General features: G+C 38.1%; 1 long non-coding RNA gene across 1 annotated transcript; it reads left to right on the top strand.

Annotated features, from left to right (window-relative positions):
* The first annotated feature begins 8,727 nt into the window (after window positions 1–8,727).
* On the top strand, window positions 8,728–11,330 carry LOC127075586 (uncharacterized). Its single transcript, XR_007786587.1, has 4 exons — window positions 8,728–9,519; window positions 9,655–10,101; window positions 10,229–10,468; window positions 10,559–11,330. It is a non-coding gene; the product is annotated as an uncharacterized LOC127075586 (long non-coding RNA).
* The last annotated feature ends 445 nt before the right edge of the window (window positions 11,331–11,775 follow it).

Raw genomic sequence — 11,775 nt, 5'->3', positions numbered from 1 at the left:
CAATTTGATGGTCATATCCCTAGTAGAGTTGAGTTAATGATCGGTCCCCTTTGCAAAATCATATTCCCTAGCTGAGGTGCTCATGTTTTGTATCCTCCCAGTTTATGATTGGACCCTGGAAATCCGGAACCTTTATTTGGTTTCCATTTGCATAATTGTGTCGCATAACTTCGGCAGTTTATCAAATCCGGTTATTTTTGCCTTGGAATTGGTTTATTTCACAATTTCCAAGAAGAATTTGTTGATTGTTGAGGAATGTGATGATCTTGGCATCCCCGAAAATTTTCTCAAATCTTCGTGCAGAGTTTTATCTCTTGTATTCCCCAGCGGAATTCATCTCCTAATCATGAAGATCCCTTGTTCTCGGTAATTTTTTGATTCTGAGCAGTATTTATCTTTATCCTCTACAAGGTTGTCTCCTGCTTGATATGGTGTTGACCTAAAAATTCCCCACAGAGTTGACAATTTGGATCCTCGACACGCCTTTTCTCTATCCTCATCATGTTTGGTTGTTTATCCTTCAACAGTGCTCTCTCCCCCCGTAGAGTTTGTCGTGATTGGTCGGAAGCATGTTCTCTATGACTTTCCCAACCATAGTTGGTTTGTTCAGAGATGGATGATTTATTTTCATCCCCAACATTTTCTCTACTTGGTGTTTCCATCTTGTTGAGATTAGCCGAGTGTTGCAGCAATAATTCAAATCTTTGTTATTTGTATCCTTTGTGTTGTTGTGTCAACATAAACATAATCATATACATACATATTCATGCATAAAACACAACATCAGAAATTTCACTCTGCATTTTTATTGTATTTGATTTCTTTATTCTGTTCCCTTGCTTTGGTAATATCATTTACCTATGCAGGTTTGGCGCGTTTGTCCTCCTTCAATTGTAGAGTGTCAGCCCATTTAAGCAGAAAAAGTTTATTCTTTCTCATTTCCCCACTGAGTTATTTCCTCGTGGATGATTATCATTTTAGTTTCCTCCCAGTTAATTATCTGGATGGAACCACGCCCCTTGAGTTATATCCTCATTGGGTTGAGTCTTTGTTTGAACGTTCATTTCTAGTTATTACCTAGATAGATATTTTTGGTCCCCTGAGAGTCTATTACCCAATAATCGGTAGTATTCTTCTCAGTTTTTGAGGACTTTACTTTTTCCCAATACCCGATAAATGTAATCTACTTCCTTTGTTTTCTCTAGCTGATTCGTTTTCACGTTTCCCCCAGGCAGTCTATCCTTGATATGTTCATCATAACCGATGACGGATATTCTTCCTTTGTGGTTTTCTACCCTGTAAAAAGGTAGTTGTAATCCCTACTTTTATTCCCTAGAGAGTTAATCCTTGATATGTTCATCTTAACCAATGATGGATTTTCTCCTCTCAGTGGTCTTCTGCCCAATAATCGGTAGTTATAATTCCTACTTTTCCTTCCTGAGTTTATCTTGATATGTACGTCCTAACCGGTGACGGATATTCTCTCTTTGGTATTCTATCCAGTAACTGATAGATACAATTACTATTTTTCCTCGACGGTCTATCCTTGATATGTTCATCCTAACCGATGACAGATATTCTTCCTTTGAGTTATCCTTGATATGTTCACTTTAATCAGGTGATGAATGCTCTCTCTTTGGTCTTCTACCCTGTAGCCGGTAGTTTTAAATCCAATTTGATCTTTATCCCCGCCAGGTTATTCTTATCCAGGAATAGGTAACGAATACACCTCTTCCTCCTCAGTGAGTCATCCTTGATATGTTTACCCTAACCGGTAACGGATGTCCCTCTGTCAGAGTATATTATCTTCCTACCCAGTAAACGGTAATAGATAATCTCTGGTACATTTGTGTTGAATATTATTCTTCCCCAGTTGAGTTTGAGTGTGTATTCCTTCAGTGGAATCTCCTTTTCCTCTTTGGCTTGAGTATTTCAGCCTTGTTCTGATTCACCCGTTTCCCCTGCAAATTTTCCCTTATCCCCGATTGGTTTCTTCCATTGATTTATTTTCATGGAAATTCCCCTCGTGTCTCCAGGAATTTTTAAGACATAGCCTGGCCTACACACAACTTTTTATCCCCCCAAAGTCTCTGCCTCTCAAGTGAGTTTTCCTTATGGAATGCATGATGCTCCTGTCGATCTTCAGTTTCTTCCGGATTCTTTTCCTTTGTGGCAATATATTCCCCACAAAGATTATTTTAACATTTATATCGTATGCATCATAAGATCTCTTAGGGACCAAAATTTGTTTTTAGATGTTGTGATTTAAGTCCATTCTACTGATTCGATACAAAGATTTTAACCTTCAAATCCTCAGTTAAAATTTCCTTAAATAGGGGCAGCTTTAGGACCCCAATTTTGACCCTAAGATACCTCATGTTATCTCATCACATGCATTGGCTTTGGGATCACACCTTGGTGTCCTCCTTACCCCATATTCATTGGGTTTGCATTGGGAGAGATCACCAAGCACATTTGATTGTATCATACTTTGTTGTTTCATTATTTACTAACCAAAATACCAAAAATATGTCTATGTATAGTTTTATTTATTTTTGTAGGTAGTGTGTGCATCCACCAAGGCCTCATCAAGCTCATATCTAGGGTTTGCGACCCTCAATGCAAGAAGGCTAATCAAAAGATGGTTCACATTGACTCTAGACATCATATATGGATCCCCATGATCTCCATTTATCATTTTGATCAAGAATTCATCAAGAGTTGGAAGCTTGTTTGCCTTGGAAGCCCAAATTAATTTAGGTATCTTGTGTGACTTCCTCCGCAACTATCTTCATCATCTGATCAAATATTTCAAAGGATGCTTCATTATACATCAATTTATACATTTATGATCCTCCATGAGTGTCGTACCTCGAAAAATGGGAATACGACCTAGCGAAGCGCAATCGCACGCTCGCAATGATGGACTTAACAGAGTCGCCACTGAACTTTATTTATTCCTAAAAGGGAAAGGGGAAATATCGATAAAACCCAAGAAATAACGACAATGATTATGATCGTCGCAACCAAATCAGGGTTCGGGAGTCGATTACGCAAGGGGAAGGTATTAGCACTCCTCACGTCCGTTGTACTCAACGGGAACCATTAGGTTAGTTGTGCGCATTAGTGTTAGTTTAAAATGTTAGGCTTCTCGAGTTATTAGGTGGGAAAGAAAGAAAGGAAGAGAGAAGAATGTTTTTGGATTTTCGACAAAGGACTAAACCTAAGTTTTTTATTAGTGGGCCCGACAAGATTTACAAATCCTGCTCCTACGTATCTTAATAGAGAAATCAAGGCTTATGTAGTTCTGGGTAGAAAAATGTTTGTTTGTTGGTCGATATTAGCGAAAGCTACTTTGTGTCAATCGATGAAAACATTGTTGGACTACCTAAAACAGGTGGAAAAATATTGCCTTGCATTGTTTTGAAACAAAGTACCTTTCGTTTGAGAAAGGGTTTGAAGGGTCAATCGCACGACGGCGAGAAAAGAAATTTATTGGTTTGATGTGTTTTGAATAATGGCAACAACTTGGATGGGCGAGATATCCATCTCGAATCCTAGTCTCAGGAGTGTGTGGTATCCACCACGTTCCATTTCCCCCTTATTTGCAAAAGTATTTAATAAGAATTAAGTGTTTTTGAATTTGATTGAGAAAAAGGTTTAAAGAAACTACATTGACAGCTTTAAATAATGGCGAGAGCTAAGATAGGCGAGGCATCCACCTCGAATCTTAATCCCAAGAGTGCATGGTATCCATCATGTTCTATTTCCATCTTTATTGGAAAAGTGTTAACTAGGAATTAAGTATTTTTAGTTTTATCATGAAAATGGCTTGACGTTGGATCAAGCATTCGATGAAGGTTTGAAAGAAATGGAATAGAATGGGAGGAAGAAATGGATTAATTTGTTTACTGAGAAAATAGTCGATGTTGGATCGAGTCATTATTTTTTATCTTTTTGAAAAGAAATTGGTTTTATTCTTGCGTTAGTAGCTAGCTAAACAGTCAAGCAAGTAAAGAAGGAAAATAGTAAAATATTATTACACATTGTTGGTTCTTGTGTTGGCAGTAATTTTGTTAAAACCTAGAGTTTTCACAAGTTGTCACATGTGTTGTCTTGACATAAGATAACATGTACCTGCTGGATGCTTAAAATGTGATTATGCAGGATTTTTACTGAGATGTCAGACCCGATGTCATGACATCTGTATACAGAACATTCAGTCTGAATGTTATGTATTATGTGATTGCGTTTTTAATGGAAATCTATGTATGATTGAAGATATGATTGAACACGCTATCAATAAGTAATTACGACTAAGATTGACTTTTTTCCAACAAAATATAATCAACTGTCATGAGAAGATTTGAATGGAAAATAGTTTTAGGGTTTTATGATGTCCAACCCTAGCCAAATGCTTCTATAAAAAGGACATGGAAAACCTGATTTTATAGACAAGAAAGAACGAACGAAATATTGAGAGAGAATAAGGGTTTTAGTCTTGTGTGGTCGTGTGTATTGTAAGCCATTCAATTCATCCATAGATGATTGAATTGGTCTGATTTTTGAGTTGTAATTTGTCATTCTAAGCTTTTAAGCATGAGCGTGTGTCTACTTGATTGATGCTTTTAAGTAAGATCAAGTGTGTGTCTGTGAAGAGTGTCTTCTTTTCATTGTAATTCTTGTTTTATATCACTTCTGTGATTGAGGGGGAGTGAGTGGGATCTCATATCTAAGAGTTCTTAGGTAGAAGTCACAGGTGTAGAGATTTGGTGAAAAGACTGTAACTTGAAGTTGTTTATTGAGAGTCTTTGAACTTGTTCTATTTAGTGGATTTCCTTCTTGGCTTGTAGCCCCCAGACGTAGGTGAGTTTGCACCGAACTGGGTTAACTATTTCTTGTGTCTCTTGCATTATTGTTCTTTATCTTTTATCCTGTTTGTATTGTTCAAATATTAGTGTCATGACATTACCTTCGACATCTCATATGTGATACCATAATTTCAATTGGTATCAGAGCAGGCATCCTGCTCTCGTTCTGGGTGAGATCCAGGGACGTTACTTTCTGGTACTATGGAGAGAGATGGAGGATCTGTTCACAGGCCACCTAATCTGGATGGATCCAATTATGACAACTGGAAACCTCGAATGGTAGCCTTCCTAAAATCTCTGGATAATAAGGCTTGGAAGGCTGTTTTAACAGGATGGGAACATCCAGTTATTACTAAGGATGGAGAAGCTACTACTGATAAGAAGGTTGAAGAACAATGGACCAAGGAGGAGGATGATTTAGCCCTTGGGAACTCTAAAGCATTGAATGCTATATTAAATGGAGTAGATAAGAATATCTTCATATTGGTAAACAACTGTGAGGTGGCCAAAGATGCTTGGGATATTCTCAAAACCACTCATGAAGGCACCTCTAGAGTGAAGATGTCTCGGCTGCAACTGCTCACTACCAAGTTTGAAGATTTAAGGATGAAAGAAGATGAAAATATTCATGAATTTCATATGAATATCCTTGAAATTGCTAATGCCTCAGGAGCCCTGGGTGAGAAGATGTCAGATGAAAAATTAGTGAGGAAAATACTCAGGTCACTCCCTAAGAGACTTGCCATGGAAGTGACAGCCATAGAAGAGTCTCAAGACATTTCCAATATGAGAGTTGATGAGCTAATTGGATCCCTCCAAACATTTGAGATGGGAATGTGTGATGGATCTGAAAAGAAAGTCAAAAGCATAGTCTTCATGTCAAACACTGAAGAGAAAGAGGAGAAAAGTGGTCAAGATACTGATGAAGATCTGGCAAATGATGTAGCAATGCTGGGAAGACAGTTCAACAGATTTCTAAAAAAGATGGATGTAAGATCTAAGGCTAATGTCAAGAACATCTCATCTGACATCAATAAATCCAACAATGCTGGAAGAAGAACAAGGTCAGATGAAAAGCCCAAAGAAGGAAAAAGAGTTCAGTTCCATGAATGTGATGGGTATGGACACATTAGAACTGAATGTGGAACCTACATTAAGAAACAGAAGAGGAGTCTTACTGCCACTTGGTCTGATGAAAGTGAAACAGAAGAGTCTGCAAATCTTGTGACTGCCTTGACTAGAAGATGGGGTTCTGATGTAGACTCAAGTGATGATGAAGTAACCTTTGAAGAGTTGGCCACTACCTACAGAAAGTTGTGTCACAGAAGTGTAGAAGTGTGTCAACAAGTTGAAAGTCAGAAGAAAGTGATAGCACAGCTGGAGAATGAGAAGGCATAACATTTGGAAACCATCTCCAAGTTGAAGACTGAAGCAGTATTCTTGAATTCCAAATTGGATGAGATGACCAAGTATGTAAGAATTCTAAACAATGGATCTGACACCTTAGACCAAATTCTCCAGACTGGACAAATAACAGGAGACAAGTCTGGCATTGGGTTCCATGAATCTAAACCTGAGTGCAATGGGTTCCTAAGACTGATGGTACAAGTCTGATAGCTCACACTTCCTTCAGAGTTTCTTCCAAAGATGATTGGTATTTTAACAGTGGGTGCCAAAGATGTTATAACATTCTATGTGACATTCTCTGCTGGACTAATTGACATTTATTTTGTCTAATTGGTCTCTTTGGTCTATTTTGACTAAAAAGGGGAAGAAGTTATTATGTGGAGAGCTGTAGTTAATATATGGAGAGCTGCAGTTAACATATGCTGAATTAGCTAGGCTAAACAGATGACAGCTAATGTTGAACAGTATAATATTCTGTGTTGTACAGGTGATGTTGAAGGAGATTTTAGATGGGGTGATTCTGAATGTTACAAGTGTTGTTGAAGGAGATGTCTGTGTTGAACAGACTTACGGGGAGAAGAAGCACATATGTGTTTAATGTATGTTTATTACTAGTTGCTATTATAGCTAGTAATTGTTTGGTTATTACTTCTGCTGCTGCTTAACTGCTGATCTTGTGAACAAATGGATTGATATATGTTTTAGCCAAAATTTACCAAAGAAATTGGTTTTATTCTTGCGTTAGTAGCTAGCTAAACTGTCAAGCAAGTAAAGAAGGAAAATAGTAAAATATTATTACACATTGTTGGTTCTGGTGTTAGCAGTAATTTTGGTAAAACCTAGAGTGTTCACAAGTTGTCACATGTGTTGTCTTGACATAAGACAACATGTACCTGCTGGATGCTTAAAATGTGATTATGCAGGATTTTTACTGAGATGTCAGACCCGATGTCATGACATGTGTATACAGAACATTCAGTCTGAATGTTATGTATTATGTGATTGCGTTTTTAATGGAAATCTATGTATGATTGAAGATATGATTGAACACGCTATCAATAAGTAATTACGACTAAGATTGACTTTTTTCCAACAAAATATAATCAGCTGTCATGAGAAGATTTGAATGGAAAATAGTTTTAGGGTTTTATAATGTCCAAGACCAGCCAAATTCTTCTATAAAAAAGACATGGAAAACCTGATGTTATAGACAAGAAAGAACAAACGAAATACTGAGAGAGAATAAGGGTTTTAGTCTTGTGTGGTCGTGTGTATTGTAAGTCATTCAATTCATCCATAAATGATTGAATTGGTTTGATTTTTGAGTTATAATTTGTCACTCTAAGCTTTTAAGCATGAGTGTGTGTCAACTTGATTGAAGCTTTTAAGTAAGATCAAGTGTGTGTCTGTGAAGAGTGTCTTCTTTTCATTGTAATTCTTGTTTTATATCACTTATGTGATTGAGGGGGAGTGAGTGGGATCTCATATCTAAGAGTTCTAAGGTAGAAGTCACACGGGTAGAGATAAGGTGAAAAGACTGTAACTTGAAGTTGTTTACTGAGAGTCTTTGAACTGATTCTATTTAGTGGATTTCCTTCCTTGCTTGGTAGCCCCCAGACGTAGGTGAGTTTGCACCGAACTGGGTTAACAATTGCTTGTGTCTCTTGCATTACTGTTCTTTATCTTTCATCTTGTCTGTATTGTTCAGATATTAGTGTCGTGACATTAACTTGGACATCTCATATATGATACCAGAATTTCACACATCATAGGAGTGGGGGTACATTTTTCAAATGGGGATTCAAAGTAATGGAATAATTAAAATGGAATAAAATAATCAACGAGCAATGCATGAGTGTAAGTGCAAGAGAACCGTCTCATTGTAAGGAAGCCCAGGAGTAAACTATGTGAGGTTGATGGCGATGCTTAAAGGCAAACGACTTACAAGGGTGTGGAGATGGGGAAATTACAACTAAGTATTGTGCTCAAAACCGGTTTATGCATCATGTCAACATTGAATGATCATGTGCAACCAATCGAAACGCGGCAAAATTCTATTGTTATCTCGATAAAATAATCATGGGTAAACAACATAAGAACGATTGAATCCATAAATTAAAATCGATGCTTTGTCAATTAAAATAAATAAAAGTGGTAAATGTTAAAATAATAATAAGTATAGAAGAAATTAAATTAAAACATATACATGAGAATTAAGAATAACATAAAAAATTAAATGCTAAACAACCAAAATACCACACACGGGAATCGGACCAACCACACAAAGGGAGATGAGATAACTCTCCCTCCACTCAGCCATGGACAGCCAACTGTTACCTTAACAGCGACCCAAGTACATAAACAAAGAACTAAAATAAAAATATAAATATAAAAAATAAATAATTAAATTAATAATATGAAGTGGGCTTGGGACAAGAAAACCCAACAGTCTCTTGGACTGTCTGGGTTCGGGTTAATGAACCTGCTCCAGCCTGGCCCAAATGGGAGGCGACAAGAATCCCAAGCCATCCCTAACCGCGTGGCCGTTTGGTAGGCGAACAGAGGGACAAGAAACATCCTCATTAATGGCTAGTTGTCAACCATTCATGGGAAATAGCAAGGTTGGGAAAACTGAAGGGTCACGAGTAAATAGAAACGGCGCACGCACGTGAACTAAGTAGAAGCACCACAAAATAACACGAGATCCTCACTTCAAATTTCATTTTTATAAAGCACGAATGGTGACAAGGGTGATACCAACGATGGAGTTTCGAGTAGCGACGCCCAACAATAGTAAACAACAAACACAACAAGCATAGGGAGAAAGTAATAACTTGTGAAACCACGACTGCGATAATGGCTTGGTCCTTCTCCGCATTATCTCCCCCTCCTTCCGTGTTCAGTAGTGGTGGATTGAGATAATTAGAGTTTCGATTGGAACTCTAGTAAACTGTGTGAGATGATTTCGTGAGACTGAGGAAAAAAACTATATGAAAACTCCCTGGTTTTTCTCTCTTTTTCTTCTTTGAATCTCGTTAGGGTTTTTTCTCACTTTGCCGTCGTATTGAATTTTTAGGGTTTCTTATTTTAAACAGTCCCCTTCAATGAGGAGAAAGTTCTCCCTTTTATATTCATCCTTTTAGGGTTTGAATTGGCCGTTGAGACCAAAGGAGTATCGGAATTGGGAGTGCTTGCGGTGTTGCCAGTTGTCTACCCTATTTTGATGTTTATCCTGAAAAAGGTAACTTGTACCTTGTACCTTCTTCCTAAAATGTTTCGATTCCCTTTTGTTGCTTGTGGACTTTTACCGCCGGTAAAAGGCTATTCACTGTTGTGAGTTCACTTGAATATAATATGTGTTGTTTGATGCTTGCAGGAAGGAGGGGTGTATAATCCGAAGTATGGTTGCAATCTGGGTGCATTGAGGGAGTTTGCATCTGTACACAACCCAAAGAATCAGACTCCATATTTGGTCTTTGTTGGTGAATGCTATTCTGGGAAGTGACCCCACTAGAAGAGGCTTCATAGAATTGCTTCAGAGTTGCACGTTGCTCCTCGAGGGCATAAGGATGATCAAAATCACCATCTTCTAGACAACTAATTTTTCTCTTTCCCACTGATTGCTTTAACATTTGCCTTTGTATCCTTTGTTCACTCAAGACCAAAGCAGCTGAATCAAAATCATTACAGCCAGCAAGATCAGGAGACTTCCTAAGACGTTTATTTCTTCGTACAGATGCACCCTGGGCATTTCTCAATCAGAAGCAATAACACGACTGTTTGGAGGCCCATCCTTACCAACAACATTATGCATAGGCTGCTGGTGTGTGATCCACCACTTCGCTGGTTTAATTGAGATTTTGATGCTCCGTAGCATAATGATCTCTTTTGCTTCCAGGTTCATCTTGTCACGATCTTGGCGTTAACATAATGATCTCTTTTGCTTCCAGGTTCAAAAATGGCGGTCGGGCGGACTCGAAGGAGAAGTAGCACAAGATCATGGAGCAAAATGAAGCATCAATTGAACTCGCAGCGGGAGCTTGATCGGGGAACTCAACTCAATGAAAATAGGATGATGTAAGGGCCTAGGAAACAAGTACAAGATTTCACGCCTCTTCTCTCCTCTTGTTGATTTTGAAAATACCAAAAATTGATTTTTGTAGTTCACACCATGCCAACATTCACTTACGGTAAGCTTTTTCTTCTTTGTTCACGCCTTCTCATGTGTGTTGTAGACTTGGCAAATTTATGCTGAAATTGTTGCGTTTGATACCGTGCAGGATCTAGAGTCATGGCATTGATTGGTGAGTTGTTATACGCGCGACGGTTCGCGTTTCATTTTCATCTCTGCACTTTGTTGTTTCAGAAAATAGCAAGCGGTACCGGCGGTAAACCTCTTCTTTGGATGTTGTAGCAATGCAAACAAGTGCAAGGAAGTGTATGAGGCCGCGAGTATCTTCGATTCTGGGGTTTCCAGAAGAGGAATTGAAGACAGAAGTTGAGAATGGAAAAGATTCACTTTGTTCCTCTTTGGAGACTCTGCTTGAACTCCACATTGCTAATCTACCCTCAAATATAATTATGATCATCAGCTTTTAAAGTTTAGACTTTTGAAATTATAAACTTTCCCTTTCAACTTCTTTATCAAGTGTAACATAGATGCTGAGCCCTGTACGACACTCTGACTTCCATATGTTGAGTTCAACAGACTAGAATCTTTCATTATTATGAGTTTTTTCACCAAATCCAAAGGTAACCAAAGCATGAGCAGGACGCCCAAAAGATGATCTTCCAACATGAGGGGCATAAGAATGTTGTTGTCCACCATGTAACGATTGATTGTAGTAATCAATGGACTGTTGACTTTCAGCAGCATAATTGTTTAAGAAATTCTTTTTTTGTTCATCAAACTGTGTATTTGAACAATTAAAATGTTGACCAAAGTTCCCACTAGGGGCAAAGCATTGTGGTTCAACAGTTCCAATTAGCTAAACCGTGATCATGGTTAAATTTATTATTCAATGAAACTGATCCAAGTGATGGTTAAATTTATTATTCAATGATACTGATCCAAGTAAGCTAGACGCATTTTGTAGATCTTTGCTGCCAGGAATAATAGAACCAAATGAATGATCATACTGCTGGCCTCCAACGTAAGTTGCACCATTCCCACTCTAGAAGGCTAGCCAGCAAGTAGTCTTCTCTATCAGTTGCAGACGGAAATATATACTTAGTAATTAGGTGATGCTCTAATGGTCCACTATGGCCTTCAACAAAGTGACTAATAACTAGTGCAAGTTGTTTGTCCCCAAGGGTCTTAGCACAAACATTTACAGCAGAAGAAGTGATTGATTGTGACAGTTTTTTTTAGGACCAAAATCAGGGTATGACAGTTGCCCATATTTAAACATCTTCCACCTGAGGAATATGAAGCGGCACCTCTTCATTGGATCGTAGTGGGGGATGATTAAATACCATGTGGACCCAGATTTTGATC

The sequence above is a fragment of the Lathyrus oleraceus genome, chromosome 4, assembly GCF_024323335.1.
Source record: "Lathyrus oleraceus cultivar Zhongwan6 chromosome 4, CAAS_Psat_ZW6_1.0, whole genome shotgun sequence".
Lineage (NCBI taxonomy): Eukaryota > Viridiplantae > Streptophyta > Magnoliopsida > Fabales > Fabaceae > Lathyrus > Lathyrus oleraceus.
Note: the sequence above shows the minus strand (reverse complement) of the source record. Positions and strands in the feature narration are given on the sequence as shown.